The following is a 12913-nucleotide window of genomic DNA, read 5'->3' as shown; positions in this document are numbered from 1 at the left end:
GGCGGCTGCGACGGGTGCGCTAAGAGCGGCCGAGAGGAGCTACCCCACGTCCTAGGTCAAGGGCAGAAGCCTGGCCGAGAGTGCCAGACTGCGACGGCGCAGGAACGGCTGAGAGGAGCTACCCTACGTCTGAGGTCAGGGGGGACGGCGGAGAGGAGATACCCAGCGTCCGAGGTCAGGGGCGGCGACAAGAGGAGTTACCCCGCGTCCGAGGTCAGGGGCTGCATGCAGCCGGGAGGAGATACCCTACGCCCTTTTAAGCCAGAGGCCAGGGGCGGCGGGAGGGAGGAGCTACCCCACACCCCGACGCCCGAGGCCAGGGGTGGTGGCCGGGAGGACCAACCTCACGCCTGAGGCCAGGGGCGGTGGCCGGGAGGACCAACCCCACGCCGGCTGTGCGGGCACAGGAGGGCCTAGAGGAGCTATCCCACGTTGAAGGTCAGGAAGGGCGGCAGTGAGGAAATACCCCTCGTCCAAGGTAAGGAGCATTGGCTGCGCTTTGCTGGAGCAGCCATGAAGAGATACCCGACGCCCAAGGTAAGAGAAACCCAAGTAAGACGGTAGGTGTTGCAAGAGGGCATCAGAGGGCAGACACACTGAAACCATACTCACAGAAAACTAGTCAATCTAATCACACTAGGACCACAGCCTTGTCTAACTCAATGAAACTAAGCCATGCCCTGTGGGGCCACCCAAGACGGGTGGGTCATGGTGGAGAGATCTGACAGAATGTGGTCCACTGGAGAAGGGAATGGCAAACCACTTCAGTATTCTTGCCTTGAGAACCCCATGAACAGTATGAAAAGGCAAAATGATAGGATACTGAAAGAGAAACTCCCCAGGTCAGTAGGTGCCCAATATGCTACTGGAGATCAGTGGAGAAATAACTCCAAAAAGAATGAATGGATGGAGCCAAAGCAAAAAGAATACCCAGCTGTGGATGTGACTGGTGATAGAAGCAAGGTCCGATGCTGTAAAGAGCAATATTGCATAGGAACCTGGAATGTCAGGTCCATGAATCAAGGCAAATTGGAAGTGGTCAAACAAGAGATGGCAAGAGTGAACATCGACATTCTAGGAATCAGCGAACTGAAATGGACTGGAATGGGTGAATTTAACTCAGATGACCATTATATCTACTACTGCGGGCAGGAATCCCTCAGAAGAAATGGAGTGGCCATCATGGTCAACAAAAGAGTCCGAAATGCAGTACTTGGATGCAATCTCAAAAACGACAGAATGATCTCTGTTCGTTTCCAAGGCAAACCATTCACTATCACAGTAATCCAAGTCTATGCCCCAACCAGTAATGCTGAAGAAGCTGAAGTTGAACAGTTCTATGAAGACCTACAAGACCTTTTAGAACTAACACCCAAAAAAGATGTCCTTTTCATTATAGGGGACTGGAATGCAGTAGTAGGAAGTCAAGAAACACCTGGAGTAACAGGCAAATTTGGCCTTGGAATACGGAATGAAGCAGGGCAAAGACTAATAGAGTTTTGCCAAGAAAATGCACTGGTCATAGCAAACACCCTCTTCCAACAACACAAGAGAAGACTCTATACGTGGACATCACCAGATGGTCAACACCGAAATCAGACTGATTATATTCTTTGCAGCCAAAGATGGAGAAGCTCTGTACAGTCAGCAAAAACAAGACCAGGAGCTGACTGTGGCTCAGACCATGAACTCCTTATTGCCAAATTCAGACTTAAATTGAAGAAAGTAGGGAAAACCACTAGATCATTCAGCTATGACCTAAATCAAATCCCTTATGATTATACAGTGAAAGTGAGAAATAGATTTAAGGGCCTAGATCTGATAGATAGAGTGCCTGATGAACTATGGAATGAGGTTCATGACATTGTACAGGAGACAGGGATCAAGACCATCCCCATGGAAAAGAAATGCAAAAAAGCAAAATGGCTGTCTGGGGAGGTCTTACGAATAGCTGTGAAAAGAAGAGAAGCGAAAACCAAAGGAGAAAAGGAAAGATATAAACATCTGAATGCAGAGTTCCAAAGAATAGCAAGAAGAGATAAGAAAGCCTTCTTCAGTGATCAATGCAAAGAAATAGAGGAAAACAGCAGAATGGGAAAGACTAGGGATCCCTTCAAGAAAATCAGAGATACCAAAGGAATATTTCATGCAAAGATGGGCTCGATAGAGGACAGAAATGGTATGGACCTAACAGAAGCAGAAGATATTAAGAAGAGATGGCAAGAATACACAGAAGAACTGTACAAAAAAGATCTTCACGACCCAGATAATCACGATTGCGTGCTCACTGACCTAGAGCCAGACATCCTGGAATGTGAAGTCAAGTGGGCCTTAGAAAGCATTGCTACGAACAAAGCTAGTGGAGGTGATGGAATTCCAGTGGAGCTATTCCAAATCCTGAAAGACAATGCTGTGAAAGTGCTGCACTCAATATGCCAGCAAATTTGGAAAACTCAGCAGTGGCCACAGGACTGGAAAAGGTCAGTTTTCATTCCAATCCCAAAGAAAGGCAATGCCAAAGAATGCTCAAACTACCGCACAATTGCACTCATCTCACACGCTAGTAAAGTAATGCTCAAAATTCTCCAAGCCAGGCTTCAGCAACATGTGAACCGTGAACTTCCTGATGTTCAAGTTGGTTTTAGAAAAGACAGAGGAACCAGAGATCAAATTGCCAACATCTGCTGGATCATGGAAAAAGCAAGAGAGTTCCAGAAAAACATCTATTTCTGCTTTATTGACTATGCCAAAGCCTTTGACTGTGTGGATCACAATAAACTGTGGAAAATTCTGAAAGAGATGGGAATACCAGACCACCTGATCTGCCTCTTGAGAAATCTGTATGCAGGTCAGGAAGCAACAGTTAGAACTGGACATGGAACAAGAGACTGGTTCCAAATAGGGAAAGGAGTACGTTAAGGCTGTATATTGTCACCCTGTTTATTTAACTTCTATGCAGAGTACATCATGAGAAACGCTGGACTGGAAGAAACACAAGCTGGAATCAAGATTGCGGGGAGAAATATCAATAACCTCAGATATGCAGATGACACCACCCTTATGGCAGAAAGTGAAGAGGAACTAAGAAGCCTCTTGATGAAAATGAAAGTGGAGAGTGAAAAAGTTGGCTTAAAGCTCAACATTCAGAAAACGAAGATCATGGCATCTGGTCCCATCACTTCATGGGAAATAGATGGGGAAACAGTGGAAACAGTGTCACACTTTATTTTTCTGGCCTCCAAAATCGCTGCAGATGGTGACTGCAGCCATGAAATTAAAAGACGCTTACTCCTTGGAAGGAAAGTTATGACCAACCTAGATAGCATATTCAAAAGCAGAGACATTACTTTGCCAACAAAGGTCCGGCTAGTCAAGGCTATGGTTTTTCCTGTGGTCATGTATGGATGTGAGAGTTGGACTGTGAAGAAGGCTGAGAGCTGAAGAATTGATGCTTTTGAACTGTGGTGTTGGAGAAGACTCTTGAGAGTCCCTTGGACTGCAAGGAGATCCAACCAGTCCATTCTGAAGGAGATCAGCCCTGGGATTTCTTTGGAAGGAATGATGCTAAAGCTGAAACTCCAGTACTTTGGCCACCTCATGGGAAGAGTTGACTCATTGGAAAAGACTGTGATGCTGGGAGGGATTGGGGGCAAGAGGAGAAGGGGACGACAGAGGATGAGATGGCTGGATGGCATCACTGACTTGATGGACGTGAGTCTAATGAACTCCGGGAGTTGGTGATGGACAGGGAGGCCTGGCGTCCTGCGATTCACGGGGTCGCAAAGAGTCGGACACTACTGAGCGACTGATCTGATCTGATTTGATGATTATTAGTAATGCAAGAACAATGCTCACTGGCCTAAACTCAAAGAATGGACTTGGAGAAACAAGCTGCAGCCAGAAGGGATTCTTTAGTGATGGTCTTGCAAGATCGGTGTCTGGTGGGCAGGCTCACCCAGGGTTGTTACACTGAGCACCTTATCCCTAGCACACAAGTCCCTCCCCTAGTTCCTCATTGGCTGGGCACTATGGGTGAACAATCTTCCTGGATATTGCCTAGGTTTGTTGCCTCCCTCTTTATGGGCTGGCCCCTGCCTTACATCTTGTTTCCTCTTTTCCTACACACCTATTTCTGTTCTTACATTTTGAATTCACCAATAGGATGAACCCGCACAAAACCCTAATCCCATTCTTAGGTTTTGAATTCACCAATAGAATGAACCTGTGCGAAAATCCTAGGCATCCCGCCCTCCCTTTGTTTGCCTGGACTTTCCAGTTTTCTTAGGACTATCAGCTATTATTACATCAGCAAGCTGTGACCCAGAGCTAGCTTTTCTTAAAAGTGGACCACTTTAAGTTTTTTATTTCTTATATTGACATCTTTAATGTAACTTCAGTACTCTTGCCTGGAAAATCCCATGGATGGAGGAGCCTGGTGGGCTGCAATCCTTGGGGTCGGGAAGAGTCAGAGACGACTGAGTGACTTCACTTTCCCTCTTCACTTTCATGCATTGGAGAAGGAAATGGCAACCCACTCCAGTGTTCTTGCCTGGAGAATCCCAGGGACGGGGGAGCCTGTGGGCTGCCGTCTATGGGGTCGCACAGAGTCGGACACGACTGAAGTGACTTAGCAGCAGCAGCAGTAGCAGCATAACTAGTTAGTTAGTTGTTTCAAAAAGATATCTGACACAAATATTGCAAAATGTTTTTATTTAACTCTAAAAGATGGGTATGCAGGTGTCTGCTAAGTTATTTCTCTGTAACTTTTTGTGTTTGAAACACTTTGTAATTTTTAAACATCTAATTTGTGCAACAGTAGAAATCTATGCAGGGCTTCCCTGGTTGCATAGCCAATAAAGAATCTACCTGCAGTGCAGGAGACACAGGAGATGCAGGTTCAATCCCTGAGTGGGGAAGTTCCCCTAGAGGAGGGCATGGTAACCCATTCCAATATTCTTGCCTGGAGAATCCCAAGGACAGAGGAGCTTGGCAGACTACAATCCATGGAGTGGCAAACTGTAGGACACGGCTGAAGTGACCGAGCAGCAGCAGCGGAAATCCATGCAAGGTGATTTTCTAGCTGCTTATTGGGATTTTATTTTTTTCATCTTTATTGAAGTACAATTGACAAATAAAACTGGAATATATTTAAAGTAACAATATGATGATTTGATATACATTGTGAAATGATCACCACAAACAATTTAACATTTATTACCTCCTATAGTTACTTTTGTTTTAATGAACATGTTCTCTACAAGATTTAAGGGGAAGGCAGAGTAGGGAATAAGTACCTTCATTAGGAGAATACCCAGAAGGCTTCTCTGAGGAGGTGACCCCTTAGCTGAGCTCTGACAGATAGATAGGAGTTCACCAGAGGAAATGATCCTCAACATAAACTCAGCATGACATGCATAATTCAGTTACAAAAGGCTTTGGGGAAGGGAAGTGCATGGTCCAATAATAAGCAGCTGCTGCTGCTGCTAAGTTGCTTCAGACGTGTTCAACTCTGTGCGACCCCATAGACGGCAGCCCACCAGGCTCCGCTGTCCCTGGGATTCTCCAGGCAAGAACACTGGAGTGGGTTGCCATTTCCTTCTCCAGTGCATGAAAGTGAAAAGTGAAAGTGAAGTCGCTCAGCCGGGTCCGACTCTTAGCGACCCCATGGACTGCAGCCTACCAGGCTCCTCCACCTGTGAGATTTTCCAGGCAAGAGTAGTGGAGTGGGGTGCCATCGCCTTCTCCAAATAATAAGCAGAATAAGTTTCTATTTATTTAAAGTGATCTAATTATTGATGGGTAGCAGAATATGTCCAGCCAAAGTCGATACAGCATGAAAAACACAAGGGTATGGCTACCGCCTGACAGATGCCAGGACATTTGTCCCCTCAGTCAAACTAACAGAATGTGATCCTTCCTGTCTAACCATTCATTTAACAAATGTTATTTCACACCTACAATTTTCAAAATTTTAAAAATATTAATGTGCCATTGATTATACACTGAACCCACTCTTGCTGACTGCAAACTTTGCAAATAAGAATAAGCGATAGAAGCACCTTCCTGGGGGTCCAGTGGCTAAGACTAGGAGCTCCCAATGCAGGGGGCCCAGATTTGATCCCTGGTCAGGGAACTAGACCCTGCATGCCACAAATAAGAGTTTTCTTGCTGCAACTAAAAAGATCCCACATGCCACAATGAAGATTAAAGATCCTGCATGCCACAACTAAGATCTGGCACAGCCAAATAAATAAATAAATATTAAATTCAAGGTTGAATTAAAAAAGAAGCCATAGAGACTGACTCATTTATTTCTGTTGAAATATAGTTGATTTACAATGTTGTGTTAATTTCAGATATACAGCGAAGTGGTTTAGTTATTTTTAAAAAAAGTGAAAGTGTTAGTATTCAGTCGTGTTCGACTCTTTGCAACTCCACGGACTGTAGCCCGCCAGGCTCCTCTTGTCCATGAAATTCTACAGGCAAGAATACTGGGGTAGGTTGCCATTTCCCTCTCCAGGAGATCTTTCCGACCCAGGGATCAAACCCAGGTCTCCTGAATTGCAGGCAGATTCTTTAACCATCTGAGCCACTAGGGAAGCCCTGATTTAGTTTATATATATTCTTTTTTTAAATATTCTCTTCCATTATCAGTTATTACAAGATATCGAGTAAAGTTCCTTGTGCTTATACAGTGGGTCCTCACTGGTTATCTATTTTATATACAGTAGCATGTGTAGAGACTGACTCTCGATTCACTCTGTACAGGGCAAGGTGTGTCCCCATACCTTGATAAACCAGCTAGTCATTTATATAGAGATGAATCAGCTTATTTGTGACCATCTGTAAAGAGAAGTGTTGAGAGTCTGTATGTTTGAGATGAGCCAGGAGAGAAAAGTAGAACATAATAAAGATTCCAGCTTGGAGTTAGAAAGGTCTGAGTCTGAATCTTCCCACTACATTTAACTGTTTGACTTTGGACAAGTTCCTTAACCTCTCTGAGCCTTTTCCCTTAAAGCTCTTAGCATATTGCTTGTGCTCTGAAAGTGGTCATTGTAATATGTTAAGGATTGTGATGGTAACTACCCCGAATGATTACTTAAGACAACAGGAAATGAATTTGAATTGTTGCCAGACGTACTTAGATTACACATGAGGAAGAACTTTCTACTTGTTAGCATGCCCAAGTTAGACAGCAGGGCCTTGGCTGGCAGGATGAAGAGTGGGGAGGGACCAGCAGAGCTTCTTGGGAGTACCCATCTAGAGGCTGAGGGTAGGACCATGGGGGTGGCCGGAAAGAAGCCCCTTGTCTCGAGGAAGATCTGAGTTTTATAAAGGTGATGGCCCAGGATCTGTGTGGACTTTGGGACCAACCCACCCTCAACGTCACTTCTCCAACTGCGTCTCCTGCCTCTCTCCATCACGGGCTTCTCTGTACACTTCAACTGTTCCTTTTGGATTCCCCGACTCACCAAGCTTGTTGGAGAAAGACCATCTTCTGTCTTGGTTCTGCTGTCACATTATAAGCAAGAGTCCTCCTCAGGAGGAGATAGGGACACAGACTGCCTGAAATTGTCCCGTGTCTGTGTCTTCTTGTTGATTACTGCTCATCTATGAGCCTCAGCAGTGGAGGTGCTCTGAGAGCTGCAACCTCAGCTTCCATATCAGGGCTGTCTCCCCTGTGCCTAACAGGCATTCAATGTGTCCCATTAATGAAGAAACGAGTGAAAAGTTCAGTCTATTTGCACTCAGGAGAGGGGTTCAGGAGCTGCAAGAGTCCACTGATGGATGACCATGGAAGAGATGAAGGCAGAGAGCATCCAGGCATGCCAGTGTGGGACTCATCCAGAAATAGCCTTTTCTGTGTTGCTTACGTGGCCAGGGATGGACCCTGTGGGGACAGACTTCTGAGTGTTTACCAGACACCAAGAATGTGGTCCAAAGGTAGGGGGATCAATCGTCATAAAAATAGCATCCACTGTTGTTGTTGTTCAGTCACTCAGTCGTGTATGACTGTTTGTGACCCCATGGAGTGCAGCATTCCAGCCTTTCCTGTCCTTCACTATCTCCCAGAGTTTGCTCAAACACATGTCCATTGAATGGATGATGCCATCCAACCATCTCATCCTCTGTTGCCCCTTCTCCTCTTGCCCTCTATCTTTCCCAGCATCAGCATCTTTTCTAAGGAGTTGGCTCTTCCCATCAGGTGGCCAAAGTGTTGGAGCTTCAGCTTCAGCATCAGTCCTTTCAATGAATATGCAGGGTTGATTTCCTGTGGGACTGACTGGTTTGATCTCTTTGCTGTCCAGGGGACTCTCAAGAATCTTCTCTAGCACTACAATTCGAAGGCATCAATTCTTCGGTGCTCAGCCTTCTTTATGGTCCAATTCTCATATCCATACGTGACTACTGGGAAAACCATAGCTTTGACTATACAGCGTCCATTGAGTGGGCTGTGTTTATGAGTCAGATGCCTTGCTTGGTGTGGCGCTTACATGTTTAATCCCCACAACCTCTCTGTGGGGATGGGTTATCCCCTCAAACAAGTGAAATAACTGACCCAGAATCCCAGAGCTAACCCTGATACACCGACCATTGGCGATGTACTGTTGGGTTATTTTTTTTACATTTCTGAGCTATAAATGCATTCTGCTTTCAACTACCTGCCAAAAGCATAAATAGCTGAGCTTTAAAATGACACCTAGCTAGATCTCTATTTGTCTGAATAAATGCTGCATATGATATGTTTGTAACTGTTGCAGTACTGCTTTTCTTCACCCTGACAGTTCTGTGGAGATACAGTGTATCATTTTATAGAATTTAAAACATGTTCAACACTTTGTGCTAAGGCACTGCTGCTTCAAAAATGTTTACAATTTGAGAAGGGTGGGGCATCAAGAGAAGCTGGAAAGGCTATAGGAGTCCTCCTGGAGTCTTAAGTTACAGAGCCTGATGGGAGTGGTGATATCAGAGGATAAAATGCGCTTGCTGTAATTCATATGAGATAGCTGGGAGTTTAAGTCAAGGGTGATATTGTGACATCTCAGAACTTGCAGATGGCTTGGATGGTTGAGGGAAGTTACTGGAAAGGCTTTGGGGAGGGAAGAAAGGTGTGTTTGTCTTCTATTTCTCTCTCTCTTGTATCCCTCACCCTTAATCGTTTTATGGTGACCGTGCCTGAGATAAGGAGATCCAAGGCATTTCTAAGTTCCATTATAATGTTTCAAACCATTTTTAAAAAGTTAATAAAGGTTTTATTTATCTATTTTTTGACCTCATGGCACGTGGAACTTCCCTGACCAGGGGTCGAACCCATGCCCCCTGCATTGGAAGCACAGAGTCTTAACCACTGAACCACCAGGGAAGTCCCCTCTCTATATGCATTTTAAATTACTTAGTTGGATTTACTTGCAACATTTCATCTCAACATTATTTATGGATAAGCAAGGTGCCATGGCACTTATGCTGAGACCTGTTTGCCTTTTTCATATCACACCTTTTGTTGAATTCCAGGGGTGCCCTGTCAGCCTCGGAGGGTAGCTATGCCTTCATATGGTCCTGATGGTCCAGGGTCTAGTGAGTTGGCTTTGTGTATTTTTTTCAAATCATTCAGAGGTTATCAGACTCAAAAACTGATCATAAATATGAAAATATTGAGAACCTAGTATAGAGAGAAAAGTGTCAGTTCACTTATGTACCTAGAAAACTGTCACTGCTGAGATGACTGGAATCCTGTGCTGGTTTGATAAGCAGATCTCTGCTATACAGGAAAACGAACATGGGACTTATAAAATATTTATCTTTTTTGTGTTCGGCTTACTTCACTTAGCAGAATGTCCTCTAGATTCATCCACACTGTAGCAAGTGTCAGCATGTCCTTCCTTTTCGAGGCTGAACAATATTCCACTTTGTGTGTTTCCATGTTTGGCTTATCCATTTATCCATCAGTGGGCCTTTGGGTTGTTTTCACCTTTGTCTATTGTGAGTGAACATTTGGCTTTTGCTATTAACATTGGTGTACAGATATCTGTTCAAGTCCCTGCTTTCAATTCTTTTGTGTATATACCCAGAAGTGTAATTGATGAATCATTTAGTTGTTGTTATGTTCAGTCATGTCTGACTCTTTTTGGCCCCACAGACTGTAGCCTGCCAGGCTCCTTTGTCCCTGAAATTTTTCCTGGCAAGAATATTGGAGTGGGTTGCCATTTCCTCCTTCAGAGGATCTTCCCAACCCAAAGATGGAACCCACATCTCCTGCATTGCAGGCAGATTCTTTACCACTGAGCCACCAAAGAATCATAGAATACTTCTAAGTTAATATTTTTGAGGAGTCACCATACTGTTTTCCACAGTGGCTGCACCATGTTATATTCCCACCAATACTGCATAAGAATTCCAGTTCCTCCACTCCATATCCTCATCAACATTTTTTGTTTTCTGTTTTTTGTTTTTTTTTATAGTAGCCATCCTAATGGGTTTGGAGTGGTATCTCACTGCAGTTTTGATTTGCATTTCTCTAATGATTAGTGATGTTAAACATTTTTAAAGTGGTTTTTTTTTTTTTTTGCCATTTGCTCATGTTCTTTGGAAAATGTCTCTTCTTTATGCATCAGGGTATCCAGTTCTGTAGCATCTTTTTTCATAGCTACATAGTACTCCACTGTGTGGATGCTCTCTTGTTTGTTGTTGTTCATTCACTAAGTTGTGTCTGACTCTTTGCAACCCCAAGAACTGCAGCACACCAGGCTCCCCTGTCCTTCTATCTCTCTGAGTTTTTTCAGGTTCATATCCATTGAGTTGGTGATGCCATCCAACCATTTCATCCTCTATTGCCCACTTCTCCTCCTGCCTTCAATCTTTCCCAGCATCAGGGTCTTTTCCAATGAGTCGGCTCTCTGCATCAGGTGGCCAAAGTATTGGAGCTTCAGCTTCAGCATCAGTCCTTCCAATGAATATTCTGGGTAGATGCTCTAAACCAATTTCTCACGGTTTTAAGCAATGTGATGATGAACATTCTTGTAACCAAATTTTTGAAAGGTTTTGTTAAAGTTATAATTCTATAAAATAAATTCCTGGATGTGGACTTCTGGATCAAAGAATGTACATACTTTCAGATCTTTTCAACCCACATTCCTTAATGCCTCTTGGAGCAGGAGCACTGCCTTCATCCCTCCCACATCGTAAGAGACAGACACTGCAGTAGTTAGTGTTAAGAAACATGTTTTAAGCCTTTATCCCTCATAAGTTATAATTACGTCCTGTTTCTTTGGGGTTTCAATTGCCTTTGTCAGATTAGCCTGGCTGGTGGGTGCTAATCCTCACGGCTCTTACTAAACACTATTAATGTCACGAAGCTAATAACAGCAGCAGCATTCGACTCAGCAAGCTTGCGTCTCACTTCCAGCCAAGCGATTAGAGTCTGTTTATAATTGCATGTTGGAAAGACTGGCTGATTTCCAATTAGCAAACCAGACAAATAGTGTTCATTTGCAATGTTTGTTAGTGTATAATAAACTGAGTGTTTCCATAATTCACTTTCTAATTAAACATAAAATCAGAGAATGATAACTTGCCTGATATTTTCGGATACTTCTTGGATAAATATTTGCACCCTTGTTATTGAATATTTGTTTCTGAAGATGCATTTGGTTTTTGTTTTCACTTGTCCGTAGCTCTTCAGTGTTAGATGTAGGAAGGACACGAAAGACTTGCGCAGATCTGTGCAATGATATTCAAATGAAAATGGCTTTGTCTTCGTCAGAGTGAACCAGCTCTCACTTGTTTTATGTCTACATGACATTCATGCTCTTCTCTTGCATGACCTGTCATGAATGGGTGGCCCATTTCTAAGAAGACAGCATAAAAAATAGGGGGCTACAGTCAATTAAGATTCTGGTTGAGGACTTCCCTGGTGGTCCAGTAGTTAAGAATCTGCCTACCAATGCAGGGGATTCCGGTTCAGTCTCTGGTCCTGGAAGATTCCATGTGCTTCAGGGCAACTAAGCCCATGCACCTGAAGTACTGAGCCTGCATGCCCTAGAGCCTGTGCTCTACAAGAGAAGCCATCATAGTGAGAAGTCCGGCACCGCAACTAGAGGAAGTGACTGTGCACAGCCACGAAGATCCCAGCAACCAAGAAGAAATAAACAAATCAAACCCTAGAAACAAACAAAAAGATTCTGGTTAAATCCTGAGGTTGAGCCCAAACTTCAGTGTGTGCCTAATATTTATTTATTTGTTTATTATGTAACGTGTTCTATGGCACTGATATATATATTTTAAAACACACACAAAAAACTTTAAGTTAAACCTTAAGATAGAAAAGAAATAATGGTCTAAAGCCCTAGACTCAGAGAAATTTGGTTCTACTATGTACCAGCCTGGATAAGTAATCAAATCTCTGTGTGTATCAGGTTCATCTATAAACAGGCACCATAATAATCATAATCATAGCCTCCCTTTAAATGATAAAAATGTCTAGCATGCACCAGAAATGTAAAACTATTCCCTTTGTAAATATTAGGTATTATTATTGTTGTTCAGTGGCTAAGTCATATCAGACTCTTTGCGACCCCATGCACTTCAGCACCTCAGGCTCCCCTGTCCTTCACTGTCTCCTGGAGTTTACTCAAACTCATGTCCATTGAGTCGGTGATGCCATCTCATCCTCTGTCACCCCCTTCTCCTGCCCTCAATTTTTCCCTGCATCAGCGTTTTTCCAGTGAGTCTGCTCTTCACATCCGGTAGCCAAAGTATTGGATCTTCAGCTTCAGCATCAGTCCTTCCAGTGAATATTCAGGACTGATTTCCTTTAGGATTGACTGGTTTGATCTCCTTGCATTCCAAGGGACTCTCAAGAGTGTTCTCCAGCACCAAAATTTGAAGACATCAATTCTCTGGCACTCAGCTTTCT

The 12913-nt window shown here is 43.8% G+C and overlaps 1 protein-coding gene across 2 annotated transcripts in view; it reads left to right on the top strand.

Annotated features, from left to right (window-relative positions):
* Positions 1-12913, top strand: part of TNFRSF17 (TNF receptor superfamily member 17) — a 138091-nt gene that overhangs the window by 58486 nt on the left and 66692 nt on the right. The window contains exon 5 of one of the 2 annotated variants that reach the window (XR_006548251.1): positions 2-353. The exons of the other annotated variant lie outside the window; for it this stretch is intronic. The gene's annotated coding sequence lies outside the window, so the exon portion shown is untranslated. Of the gene's footprint in view, position 1; positions 354-12913 lie in introns of those variants that run through there. 2 annotated transcript variants of the gene reach the window in all.

The sequence above is a fragment of the Bubalus bubalis genome, chromosome 24 (assembly GCF_019923935.1).
Source record: "Bubalus bubalis isolate 160015118507 breed Murrah chromosome 24, NDDB_SH_1, whole genome shotgun sequence".
In the NCBI taxonomy this organism is placed as follows: domain Eukaryota; kingdom Metazoa; phylum Chordata; class Mammalia; order Artiodactyla; family Bovidae; genus Bubalus; species Bubalus bubalis.
Note: the sequence above shows the minus strand (reverse complement) of the source record. Positions and strands in the feature narration are given on the sequence as shown.